The following is a 14,862-nucleotide window of genomic DNA, read 5'->3' as shown; positions in this document are numbered from 1 at the left end:
GCGGTTCATGGAAAAACAGCAAGTGAGATTCTGGGATGTGGTAATAAGCCTAGAGGGAATGGAAGCTAGGGTGGTTTTAAGCCACCTTTGTACCTTCTCACTTCTGGGCTATGATGATAGCCTTGGGGTCCAAAATTATAGCTGCCCATCCAAATTACATAAGGATCGCTGTAGTGTTACAGCCCCACCCCTGTTCAGCCCCTATACATGCCTACTGTGAACATGTGAATAGGTCCGTGGGACATAGCCATTAACTTGCCCTCTCAGTTCCTGTACTGGAGGAATCTCTCCCAGCTGCATAAGTGGTCCCTCTTGTAGATCTAGTCCTAAAACCCTTTTAAGAATGGGAATTTAAGCACTTTTGGAAATTTTACCCTTAAATTTTATCTACTTAGCCACCTTCTTTCCTCTGCCAGAAAAGCAACTGGAAATGCAAGTCTGAAATAATGGAAAGGATTATGGGTGGAGTAATCCTGCACATTATTAACTAATATGTCAATTGAACTGGCTTGACTGGATGAGGTCACCCAGGGATAAAGTACTGAAAAAAACAGGATTTAACATCCCTCTCCTATACCTACATTCTGCTATAAATTTCATCTTGTGAAATGAGCCTCTCTCCTCCATAAATATTTCTTTCAACTGGCTGGAGGGAAAGATATCTCCTAAAGAAAAAAAACTACACAAAGTTTTTAGGGTGGCTGCCTGAACATGCAGACTCCCAGCAAGAATGAAGCAGGCTCCTTAACCCAACTCCACAGGCCGGCAAAACAGTTGTGCTATATGAACTGCAAGCCATCACCAGGGAGCCAAAAGCAGTTAGTTTGCTCCAATTATCCAAGACTGTAAAGAATATGTTAATGAGAGGGAGAGTAAAAAGGAAATCTTAAAAGAGGAAATACAAGTCAGACGGAAAAGCACAGCAGGAGGAAGGTGCATTGCAGAAACTTCAGCTGAAAGAGGGCACTGCAGATTTGAATTTGACTAATAAAAGATATTGGATTTACCCAAAGAACCTTGTCATACTAAAACACAGGAATTAGTTGGAAAATATCCCATATTCTTGAGATCAGGGTTAGAAGAGTTACTGTTAGGGATCACAGTGTTGGTAATTCATATGATTTCATTGCAGAAATCATCTTATTTGATGTATTATTTAAAGTCCTAGGTTATGGAGGCAAATGATTACCACAGGACTAAGCTTTCATTTTAAAAGAAAGTTTCTATTTCTTATGGTTGTGGAGAAAAGCTTGACCATATGGCTAAACCATACCATTAAGGCATAAAGGACCAAAAGGGAAATAACCAGAACCCAAACTTTTGTCTTAAAAATAATCTTATATTTTATGGAGGTTTGACTCATGCTTGTTGAAAGGTTGTGTTGGACAATTCTGGATCAGAGCTTTTCCATTTGTGAAGATATGATCACCGACTACCACAGGCATAGCTGGTGCAGGAGTTTGTTCTCCTCCTCTCTCCCTATTCACCTGTTGGAGCAGAAGCAGCAGGCTTTGTGTACTAACGGCACAAGTGCTGAAATGTCATGTGGGAGAGAATGTGCTACATACGTGTGGAAAATCAGAAAGATATCACTCAAGGAATGGAATTTCTTTATCTGCTCTGACCTGAGTGCAGAAACTAGCCACAGGCAATAGGAATTCCTCCATAGAACGACCTCCTTGAGAAATGTGAGACCAGCGACAAAGAAATATCTGCAATTTCCAGCTACATTAGCCCTAAGGGCACCATTTACATGGTCATAATAGGCTTCCTTCATCACACCAGTTGCTATGACGTGCAGAACAGAGCCTGTATCTCCTTTTATCCTTCTACTTTGTATTTTGGGCTCCTTGTGTTCAAGACAGATAGTAATTGCTCCACAGACTGACTTACACCAAGAGAATCCATGACATTTATAAAGATGGATGGAGCTATAATTTTAACCTTAGACTTTAGCGGCTGCTTTCATGTCACTAGGCTGGTTCAATCAAGATGGGTGACCTTCAGGATCCAATGGAAAATGCACCTGTTTTCCCAGGCTTTATCTTTAGCTGTTTGGAGAAGTGGGAGGTACTGGGGAAGTGATGGGCTTTGGACAGTTTGGTATGAAGACTGAAAAGGAGGACTCTGTGCTCTACAGTCATGTTGCATAGCTGATATTTTACTGTGCAGAGAACCTAGGGCAGGAAATGATTTTCTAGAGGGAGCATGCTTTTAAATTCTATATTTTTTTTAATTCTACAGTGTATGAGACAAAAACAATGACAATTTAATGAAAAAAAAACAATACTAAATAAAATTATGATTGTCAACCTGGAGGAAGCAGATATACTTGACTAAACAGTTCATAGGTCATTGAAAAGGGTATAGCCAGCTTGTTCTTAAGAAGGTACAGATAATCTTGCTGGTTCTCTGTGACCCATCGAAGTCAACTAGATGAGAAAGAAGACAAGGCATGGTAACACCTTAGAAACTAGCTTAACTCTTAGAAGCATAAGTGTTTCTGGCAACAGCCTACTTAATCAGATGCTATGAATGGAGTATGATTGAAGAGCGTCTGATGAAGGAGGCTGCCATCTGCAAAAGCTCAAGTTCTCTGGACCAGTTAATCTCTAAGGTACCACCCTGCCCTATCTCCTTTCTGCCATCTGCTTGTCGGAATAAAGGTTTAAGGTCCTTCTACACCCAATTTAACCACCCCCAGGGCAGGATTTTGTCCTATTCAATACTTTATCTTCCATGTTGCTTATTTTCTGTTCATTGTGCTTAATAATAAGTTGAATGTACAAAATGATTTCAGAAGCAATTGGTACATTTTAGGGGAAAGAAACCAATACTTTCACACTGAAAACTCATTTCATATAATTTCAATATATGTCTAGTGGAGGGCAATGAAAATGGTTGGGGGTAGGGCATGTGACTTATAAGCAGGGAGCCTGGTTTTCTCTGATAAAAAAAAAATCCTCAATTCTCAGATTAAAAAAGTAACCCAAAATCCACATTTTTCTGACATTAAAATGAAACACCACTAATATATACATAGATATATAGTGGTGCTTCATTTTAATCATGGTAAATGTGGATTTGGGGTTACTTTTTTTAATCCAAAATTGGGGATTGTTTTTTATCAGAGAAAACTAGGATCCTTGCTTATGCAGAAAGGCTGATGGAACTGGGCTTATTTAGTGTGGAGAAGAGAAGACTGAAAGGGGCAGCCTTAATAGCAGCCTTCATCTACCTGAACGGTGGTTACAAAGAGGGTGGAGCTTGACTGTTCTCAGTGGTGGCAGATGACAGAACAAAGACCAATGATCTGAACTTGCAGCAAGGGAAGTTTAGGTTTGATATTAGGAAGAACCGCCTTATGATGAGGGTAGTAAAACACTGGAACAGGTTACCCAGAGAGGCTTTGAAATCTCCATCTTTGGAGGGTTTTAAGACCCAAGTAGACCAGGTCTTGGCTGGGATGATATAGTTGGGGACAGTCCTGCTTTGAGCAGGGGGTTGGAATAGATGACCTCCTGAGGTCCTTTCCAACCCTAATTTTCTATGATACTATGTCCAGTTTTTTAATTGCCCATATTTGTCAAATTAATGACCCAGTATTTCAATATATTCTTGGGAGTGGATTTTCCAAAAACAAAGAATCAATATATGAGCTGTATGTTTAATCTACCTCAAAATGAGTTATTGTTTGAGGTGCCAAATACCTCAACTATGTTTTCACCCTCTTTGTCTTTATATTGCAATCACACTTTAAAAAATCAGTTAAAAATCCACATTTTTCAGTTGAATTCTATCAAGGATCAAAGTTTGCTACAGCCCTACAAAAGGATCCATTAGATTTTGGAAAGATGCAACCAGATAAAACAACAGCTTTTCATACTGAAGCAGTAACCAAAAAGCAAATAAAAATAAAAACACAAATACATTATTTTTAAACATCTTCTAGTTGCTAAGCCTATTTACTCTTTTTTTTTTCCAGTTCTGACTCATGATTTTGAATGCTTGTGTCCAGCAATGCTGCATGTATTTTAGTAAATTCTTGTCAGATTCTGCCAGACAACAGTAAGGAGGTTTCATGTGGGCAGTTATGTTTTGTTATTTAATAACCCCATCGGGATGAATTAGAGAAAGTTTTAGTCAGTATCTGTTATATGCCACAAACATTTGACCCTTTTCAGTTTATGAACATGCTCAGTTACATTAGAAATGTTGAAATGATTTCAGATTGTTTGCAGATTAGCTGCTTTGCAGTTGGCCCATCATAAGATGGATTCATTAGAAATGGTCTATTTGTTTCAGTTCTCTAGGAGACTGGAAATTATTCATTGCTACTTTTTTCTGCCCCCACCATTCTGTTTAAAAGGGAAAATATTTTAAAGGGGAACTGGTAGATGACTTTTTCACAAAGGGCATAAATGTAGAACTGTTACATGTGTGTTTGTTTTCTCTTAATATAAGGATAAGAATTACATTGATATTTATGGTACTATAAATAGTAAATGATTATTATATCTAAACGAGATATTTTGAGATCAAGGGTGAAGTGCACATGGTAAATGCGTGAGAAGATTTATAATCCTGTAGATCAGTATTACTGAACCAATTCCTGTTTGTTCTGTTATATTGATATTGATAACTTTTTCATAAACCAGTTGCATAGAATAGGCCCTCAATCTTAAGAGTTACCTGAGAATGTGTGGGAAAAAATAAGTTTCTTTATCTCAATCTCAAGGTGTTGTCTCGTAGATAAACCCAATCCCAGAGAGGTAGAGCCTGTCAGGTCTGTCAAACTGTTATGGGAGTGGGGCTGACTCAACTCTAGAAACTGAGCACAACAAATGAAATTATTGATAATTTGGCATTTCTTGGTTTTACTGAACAATATTCAAATTACAGCTCAGATCACTTTGCCTGCCTCACTCCTCCCATAGTTTTAAGAGCTGGGTAAGCTATTATTCTCCTCGGGCACATCTACATGAGACTAATTAGCTCTGCAGCAAACATCTTATGTCTACATGCACAGCCCTATTAGGCCACAAGAAACTAACTCCACAGCAAGCTGGGGTACAAGGATGCTTCAGTCCAGGGGCTGGCTGCTGGCTAGCTCCGAAACACCCTTGTGCCCCAGCCAGCCCCTCCAAAGTATGCTGAGATGGCTTGGAGCAGCCCTGGGCTGGCAGGCTGACCCCCGCGGCCTCCTGCCAGCTGGGGCTGCTTTGACCCAGCTCAATGTGCTGTAGTCTCATATGTTCAAATGTTCAAATGGCATGCCTGAGAGCAATAAACTTTGGTGTGATATGCACCGGAGTTCACTGCTTTGTGCTAGTTGCGTGTGTAGATGCACCCCATCCTGTCCTAAACTGCTGTCTGGTATTTCTGTATAGTCTAAAAAACCTTTTTTCAATGTAGAGGCACTTCCAAGTGTTGGGATGTTGACATAAGTAATGCCAGTGTCCTGTGTAGCTATAAATGTGTACTATACTTTGGTATCATGTAAATTTTCAGTTCACTCTTCAGGGGCCATTTTGTAACATGAATGAGGGCTACAACATTCTCAGTACATTCATCTGCAGTTTAGAAGGCATAAAAAGTTATGCTTTTATTCCCATAGATCTTTGCAGTGCCTAACACAGTGATTCTCAACAAGGGTTGCATGGCACCCTGAGGTGCCTTGAGATCTTTTCAAGAGTGTCATGGAGTACCACACAGTGTTAATTCTGTTAGTTTTCCAAACTTGATCCATAAGGTAAAGCCAGAGATTTTAAAAGGGAATTAATTGTATTAAAACACTCTGGCCTGTTGTAATCTTTCAGAGTTCTTTACAACAGAAGAATTGTCCTATTATTTTTATGGACTAAGGGTAGGCATTACATCTAAATTGGTTTCAGTGATTGGAAACTGATTTTAACCTGTTACACAACAAAGTTGTGTTCATAGATTGGTTTCAAAACGGTCAAAACCAGTTTCATAGTTTTATAGTTGTTAGGGGCTGGAAGGGACCTGACAGATCACCAGGTCCAGCCCCCCTGCACATGGGCAGGAAGGACTGCTGGGATCAAATGATCCCAGCAAGATGGGCATTAAGACATTTTTTGAAGATCGCCAGGGTGGATGACTGTACCACTTCTGGGGGGAGCCTGTTCCAAACCCTTGGTACTCAGCTTGTAAAGAAATTTTTTTCCTTATGTTTAGCCTGAAGTGATCTTCAATCAGCTTGTGCCCATTATTTCTTGTCCTCACCTTCTGGCCTTGGCCTTGTAAGCACCTGCCTGCCTTGGCCAACTGAGGAACGAACATGTATTCTGTTTCTTAACCATTCAATCTATGAAGCTTAGAGAAAGCTTTATAGATTGAATTGTTGAAAAAAAAGTTGTCAAAAAATGAGTGAAAACTAATTCTGGGGCATATTCCAAGGGTGCCTATAGTCTAAGAAGGAGCACCTCAAGTCTAACAAGGTTGAAAACCATTGTGTTAATACATTAGGATCATACCCTAGCATGATTCCTTGTGTGCAACTCATTGAGAATTAGGGTTGTTCAGTACCAACAGATATCATGTCAAGCTTACTTTGATCCCTGAATATGACTTTGGGTACCTTCACATTTGGAAATGCAATTCTGAAAAATTTGGAGTAAGTGTTTAGATCAGCCAGAACATCAAAGGGTCCTAGTCATAACATCTTACTAATGCCTTAGTCAGGTTAAAAGTCCTCTTGAACTCAAATCAGTCTTGCCTGAGTAAGAGTGAATAAGGAGTGCTGAGTAGGTCCCTACAGGGGTAGCTGTCATATCTTCCATGAAAGATTTTATTCTGTGCCTCTGGTATTTAACAACTGGGTTAACAGCTAAACGCCTAATAACTTTTTTATTCCTGGGCCAATTCTTCTCATCCCTTACCTATGCACTAGTTGGAAGTTAATGAAAGAGGAGTTTGAACATGTACACTCAAGCTGATTTTGTATTATGAATAGGAAAGTGAGCCGTTTTGCTAGAAGCCAAAAAGCATCTTTGTGTACAACACAAAAATGACTTAGCAAATACTTTCCAAAGTTATTCTAAGACTAAGCATTAGACTTCTCATGTCAGAGAAATATCTACTTGGTTTTCCTTTAACAAAGTTAAAAATGAGGAGGCAAGGATTTCAGGGGTGATCAGGAAACAATAAATCATATCATGGAAACCTGGCTGCAATGTGCTTTCTCTATAGAGTTTTTTCTAGCTGGAAATTCTGCACATCCAATCTGGATTCTTTCCCTTTCATTTGTACCACAGGGTTAAAGATTTTGCAAAATAAGTTATGAACAGGGATCCTGGTTTTCTCTGATTTAAAAAAATCCCCAATTATGGGTTTGAAAAAAGTAACCCCAAATCCACATTTTCCATGATTTAAACACCACGCATATATATACACACACACATATATATGCTTTTATATATATATATATATATATATATATATATATATAGACTTATATGGTGTTTCATTTTAATCATGAAAAAATGTAGATTTGGGGTTACTTTTTTTTTAAACTGAAAATCAGGAATTTTTTAAATCAGAGAAATCCAGGATCCCTAGTTAAAAAATAAAAGTCACACTTAAGAGATTTTCTCCCAATGAAAATGATCCCTCCTTTGAAAATTCCCTTGAAGGCTTTCCAGTAATATCCTCAGTCTCCACCTTCAGTGTCCTTGCCACAGAGTATTTGATGTTATTTGAATTTCAAAATGTAGGCATTGCAACCTCACTACTTTTAGAATGAAAACATAAAAGTCAGACTTCAAGTACTGTACATCATGAGTCAGCAACTCTCAGCATGCATGCTAAAGCATGACATGTGAAGCCATTTTGCTTGGCATGCCACAGCTGGTCCTGGCTCTATCCAGGCCTCTGCCACCAGCCATGGAGGCTTAGCTGCTCGCAGCAGGTGGCAGGGAGACTGCAAGCCCTGCTCTGAGCAGTCTGGGCTCCATGGCAGGCAGCAGTGGGCTGCCCAGAGCCCAGGCTGCTTGTAGCAGGCAGCTGCAGGGCTGCAAGCAGTTGCACTGAGGTCTGGACCTGCAGCCCGGCTCACTGCTGATGGCAGTTACATGCACGCCTTGGGGAGCATGGCAGGGAAAGGCTGCGCTGCCACAACAGGGAGTGGGTCCCTTGCAACTCCTCCACCATCCACCCCGGCACGCCCATATCTTCCAAGTCAAGGTTGCAGGGTATTTTGGCGCTCAACCCAAAAGCATTGCTGACCCCTGCTGTACATAAACAGAATTTCCCCTCATATCCTTGGGCAAGCTATTAATTAAAGGTCTGGCTGAGAATGGACATTACTTTAAAATAAATTGGCAAAGGGTGCGATGAATCTTGAGGAGGTAAAGATGATGATGCCTTAAATGGGCATACATTTTTCATGTTTTCTGCAGTAAACCTTATACAACTGAGACGATGATTCCATGCACAGTTCTTGTACTTTTGATGGTATGTGCAAATCATTTACTTGATTTTTTTTCCCTAAATGTTAACTGTCTTTCATAATATTTCCTCTGTCTTTACTGGTAGAACAAATATAGAAAATAACACTTAAAGACTTGTAAAATCACCTGCTTTTGTTTGTGCTGCTAGAAAGTACATTTTCAGAGGCACAGAATAAAAATAAGAATATTAATTTTCTTTCAATAGATTGACAGAATGTCTGGCACTATGATAAGACCAAACTGAGACACTAGCAATTAAAGTTTATTTTAAGGTATATTAGCTAGGTATTATTAATATCAATTATTTATTCCCTAATACTAAAGGAATCTGCTGGCTTTTTCTGATCTCAGTTATCCCAGTGCTACTCTTGAGTCTATTCTAACTTTAAGCCATATGATTGTAGATCAGATCTCCACTTGTGCACATGATCTTCAATGCCAGGAGCTGTGCCTGAAAATAATTTAAGTCATGGTGGGGAGAGGGCAGGATGGGATCAGGGAGAGAGTGCTAGCAGTCCCACAGTGGGGTCTAGCAGGTCAGTGGGGGGTTGGCGGGTTTGTGGAGGAGGTTGGTAAATCCATGGGGAGGTTGTCTGTCTGAAGGTGGTAGGGTTCAGGGGCTAAGATTAGCCCAGTCATAGTGGAGGAGGGTAGGAAAAGTGTGGCTTCAAGGCTAGGGTGAGTGGTTGGGCTTTCCAGGCCCTAGGCTGAGCTCCAAATATATTCAAACATTTGGTTAGATTGGGGATGGGTTAACCCAGTCTACATAGTGCACAACCATAGGTGAACTAAATCAAACTGGACCAACCATTTTTTGCCTGATTTAAACTCTCCAAACATATGTACAGCTTGGCACTTAGATAGACCTAACCCCAGTTAGGTTGATATACGTATAATGTCTGCAGATCCCATGAGGGTAGAAGCAGAATGAATCCCTGTGAAAGATTCTGGAGCAGCCATTTTGGCAATCTGGTGTAATTGGCCAAAGACTTAGAAAATATGAACTGGTGAGATAAGGCACAAGAAGTTATGACCCTTGCTGTCAAATGTAGTTTAAATTATTCAAATCGTCTTCTAAATGTTCTGTCTAATCCGGCACAAAGGCAGGAAGCATTTCACACTGCAAGTATAAATGACTACACATGGTGCAAAGCACTGGAGAGTGAGACCCTGATTCTTGCTTATTGACTTTAATGGGAACAGGATTCAGCACAATGAAGGCACAGGAGATATTTTACTAACCCCACTAGGCTCTAGTTGGGCACAACAGAAGTTAGAACAGGTCATAAAAATAATTTAAACATGCAAATGGAAAAATTAATTGAATCTATTGTTTGTACAATAGTTGTTTGGAACAGAACTGTGTCCTAATGGCGTTTCTCCCAAATTTCCTAGGACTTTTTAAAGCAAATCTTCTCCTATTCTAGATATCTGGGACACTACAGACTCAATATTTTACTGAAAGGGAAGTGGCTTAAGAGATTTCATATCTCTAAAGTAGGTGATTAGTTTGCAGGCATAAGTGGATAGTGGTCATTTCAAGTGCTCTCTAGAAAAAGTCATAGAAATTACATTACTTTCATGGAAGACTCAGCATAGCTCAGATTTCAGGCTCTCTAATAAAGGTACAGTAGGATAGAAACAAGCTCTCAGAGCGAGGAAAGAGCTGGTCAGGGTTTTTTGTTTTTTTTTGACAAATCATTTTTCATTGGAAAACAATGATTTGTCTAAAACAAATCTTTTCACAGGAAAAGATCACTTCTGACATTTTTTCTACCCAAACAGGTTTTTGGGGAGAGGAGTTGCAGGGGGTGAAGGGAAGGGAGGATGTAGACATTTTCAACAGATGGGTTTCCTCTATTTAAAATGACCTTTCACTGTGAAATTGAAGCTAATGACAGTAAAAATTGGACAAGAAAAGAATGACATTTCAACAATTTTCACAAAACAGGAAAACTGTTTTCCATCTGGCGCTTTTACTGAGTTAAGAGCTTTGCCTGATTTTCCTGCCAGTCCTACATGCATTATCTCTTGAGTATTCAGTGGTTATACATACCCCATTTGCTTCTTTTTTTAAAGTATTTTAGGAGGCCAACCACAGTCCCAGCTGCCAAGTACCCACCAAACCAACCACTATAAATATCCTGACAGTGGGAAGAACTTAACATAATCAGAACCTAGCAATCACTGTTATTGTCACAAACCTTAAAGACAAGATATTCCCTTTGGTTCCTTTTCTTTAGCTCTTGGCTTTGAGATATTAAGCCCCTGAAGAGAGGCCAGTTTAGAGAGGAGGAGTCTCAGCTCTGACATTCTAAATGACTTTTGGGCCTGATTCTCAATTCCCTTGTATTTTGTACACTCATTTATATCAGGGAAAGGCTGTATAAAATACGCCACCCAATTAAAATAGGACTGATTTACATATAGCTCTATGCAGTGGGTACACAGAAATCAGAGCTGTTGCAGCAGCACCTATGTGTCACAACCAAGGGTTGCCAAAGCTCTGCCAAATGATTTAAGCCATACAGAACAGGATAAAGAGAAGAGAAATGGAGGAAAAAGTACTAACTCTCTGAGATTTTGAAATAGATTCTCAATCTTTTATAAATATTTACAAAGTAATACGAAGGAAAGAGAATGGGCATCAACAAACTAGGTAGTGGTACACTAAAACATTGTCTTTGAAGATTGTATTTTAAAATAAATTAAGAGGGAAAAAGGGGCAGCTACAGTATGTAAAAAAATGTTGTTAATGTATTCAAATCATTCACAGGATTAAGGTGCTGAAAAGCATGCTAAATTGGGATTTATACATAATCAGATCATTCAAAACCATACCCAATAGCTGCCAGAATAAAGTACAATGTTCACTTTTGAAATTACAAAAAATCCCTTGTTTCAGGAGAGTGAATTGACTGAAGTTTAGTTTCAGTGAAGCATGTTTTTGCTTTGGGTGTCATTATTTAGCTTGGCCCCCTTGCCAGGGAAACCTTTTACTGAGTACAGTTTCTTCAACTGTTGTTTTTATCCTCCTGCAACTGCAAAAATCAAGGCTGTATCAAATGCTTCATATTTAAATGAGAACTACTAAAGATTAGCTTTAATTTGGAGATGGCAGAGGGGTAGAGTTGCAGGGGGCTTGATCATGTGCCAGGACTTTTCAACAGAGAGATTGGAGTCTTGTTGCTTAAATAATCTGGAAAATCAAGTTCCACTGGTTGGATCAAAGAGCTGGCAAGCCAGTGGAGAAAACTTCTATTTATCTATCTAGGTACTTATATGGCCCCCATCACCAGAGTATATGAGTGCCTGCAATAGCTATGTCATCCAATAGCTACAGATACTATGTACATCAAACATGCCAAAGGGCAGAAAGCTAACTGCTTTGCCAGAGATAAAGGATTATGTATGTTATGCTTGTGCATACTAAAGGAAGGAATTTTGTGCTTTTACAGTGATGTCTGAGGTTTCTGCTGTTAAGCCATTCAAGCATACAGATATCCTAAATCTTTGGATTTATGTGCTGATGAATAACTCTAAATGCATTGTAGCTGTGTGCTTATTTAAACTCCATGAAGAAATAAAATGCATGCTTCCTTTTATAATTTGGTAGAGGTTAGCATGCAATGTTTCTAAATAATTACCAGGTAAGCCGGTTTGTCATTATTTCATTTTTTGTTTGAGAACTTCTTGTCTCAACACCTGTAGAGACAAGATTATTGAGATAGGAATTTTTTCTGAGGAGCAGGGGATCAACAGCCTGTTTTGGACATCTTCCCTTTGTAGAGGTTGGTCACATGGGGCAGTACATGTTTCTCGGCAGTGCATGTTTCTCTGCAGAGAAGAATGAGGTTCTTGCAGATAAAAACATTATGTGTCTTGTAGAGTGAAAACAAGCCCTGACCCCAGTGAGTTGTACAGAGAGTAAAAAAATATTCTAGAATGTATGCAGATGCTAACTAAGCCTGAGTCTAGGAGTATAGGATCATAGGGCTGGAAGGGACCCTGAAGGATCATCGGGTCCAGCCCCCTGCATGAGCAGGAAAGACAACTGGGGTCAGACAACCCCATCCAGGTGACCATCCAGTCTTCTCTTGAAGACCTCTAGGGCAGATGATTGTACCACCTCTGGAGGGAGCTTGTTCCATAGTCTGGACACCCTAGTTGTAAAGAAGTTTTTCCTAATGTTCAGTCTGAAACTATCTTCCAGGAGTTTGTGGCCATTGTTTCTAGTTTTCCCCCAGGGTGCCCTGGTGAATAGTTGTTCACCGAGCCCCTGATGTATGCCTCTGATATAGTGGTAAGCTGCAATCAGGTCCCCTCTCAGCCTTCTTTTCTTTAGGCTGATGAGTCCAAGATCCCTCAGCCTCTCCTCATATGGCTTGCCATGCAAGTCCCTGATCATGTTTGTGGCCCTTCTCTGGACCCTCTCAAGCTTTAGCACGTCCTTGTTGAAGTGTGGCGCCCAGAACTGGACACAATACTCTAGCTGCGGCTGCACCAATGTTGAGTAAAGTGGGAGAATCGCTTTTGTGGATTTACTGGAGATGCATCGATTGATGCATGGCAGAGTTTTATTGTCCCTAGTGGCTACTGCATTGCACTGCCAGCTCATATTCATGCTGGGATCTATTGTTACCCCCAGATCCCCCCAACTCTACCCTTTCATTTGTAGTGCTGGTTGGGTTAGTGATGCTCAGCCTGTAGGTGTGCTGGGGGTTCTTCCTTCCCAGATGCAGCACTTTGCATTTCTCTATGTTGAACCTCATCTGGTTCCATTCTGCCCAACTTGCCAGCCTGTCTAGGTCTGCTTGTATCTGCAGCCTACCTGCAGGTGTCTCCGCACAACCCCATATCTTGGTGTCATCCACAAACTTGGCCAATGGGCTTTTCACCCCCTCATCCAGGTCGTTGCTGAAAATATTGAACAGTACTGAGCCAACTACCAATCCCTGGGGTATGCCGCTGCCCACATCTCGCCAGGACAACACCAATCCATTCATTTGGACTCTCTGTGTCCTACCCCACAACCAGTTTCGCACCCACTTGGTTGCCTGAAAATGTCCTAATAAGGAGACTGTATTATTTTACTTCCACCCACCCTAGACTTGGCAGAAATAATTGGGATTGGGATCATAAGAAAGTAGGGCTGGAAAAAACCTCACAAGGTCATCTAATCCAGCCCCATGCTCAAGGCAGGATCGTCCCTGAATAAACTATCCCAGCTAAACTTTCAAAAGCCTAACCTGCATTTGAAAATTTCCAAGCATGGAGATTCCACAACTTCTCTAGGTAGCCTGTTCCTTGCCTGGCCACTCTCATAGCCAGAAAGTTCCTTTTAATCTCCAGTCTAAATTTCCCCTGCTGAAATGTGAGGCCATTGCTCCTAGTCCTGTCCCCTACAGCCACAGAGAAAAGCCCTTCTCCATCCATAACCTGCAGTTATTTGAAGACTGTTATTAAATCCCTCCCACCCCCTCAGTTTTCTCTTCACTGGGTGAAATAACTTTAGTTCTTTCAGCCTGTCCTCATAAGTCTGGCCTCCCAGGCCCCTAATCATTTTTGTTGCCCTGCAGTGAACTCTTGAAGTGTGGTGCTTAACTGGACACAGTGCTCCAGGTGAGGCCTCACCAAGTGCTGAATAGGGAGAAATCACTTCCCTTGAATTGCAAGTGACCCTTCTGTTAATACAGACCAGGATGCTGTTGGCTTTTTTTGCAACAAGAGCATACTGTTTGCTCTTACTCAGATTATGGTCCACTGTAAACCCGAGGTCTTTCTCTGTGTACTGCAACCCAGTCAGTCATTCTCCAGTCTGTATTTGTGCATACGGTTATTCTGCCCCAAGTGCAGGACTTTGCACTTGTCCCTGTTGAATCTCATCTCTTTGACTGTGGACAATATGTCCAGTCTATCCAGGGCATTCTGGATCCTAGCTCTGTCCTCAATTCTACCCAACTTGGTGTCACCCACAATTTGCTAAGTGTGCACTCAATCCCATCATGCAAATCATTAATGAAGATGCTGAACAAAACCAAACCCAGAAGGGACCACTAAGGAACCCCACTTGATACCGCCTCCCAACTAGACATTGAGCCATTGAGGACTACATGCTCAGTATGACGATCCAATCAATTAGCCTAAATTAGGGTGCAAAAACAAATGGCTGTACTGTATAGGCAGCACGACATTTTGCCAAAAAATGCATTACACATATTTTGTAAAGATTTAAGATTTGTTTTATTGCCAAGAATCAAGACATGAGAAACATATTGTTATGTCTAGCTTTTCAGTGTTATTATAGATGATTTGTATATTTTTACCCTGAGGGACAGTACTTTGCACGTGTGTACTGAACTATGTTATTCCTATCACAGTCCCTTGTTAC

The sequence above is a fragment of the Alligator sinensis genome, unplaced genomic scaffold (assembly GCF_000455745.1).
Source record: "Alligator sinensis unplaced genomic scaffold, ASM45574v1 scaffold241_1, whole genome shotgun sequence".
Lineage (NCBI taxonomy): Eukaryota > Metazoa > Chordata > Crocodylia > Alligatoridae > Alligator > Alligator sinensis.
The sequence above is the reverse complement of the archived record's forward strand: the minus strand, read 5'-3'. Positions refer to the sequence as shown.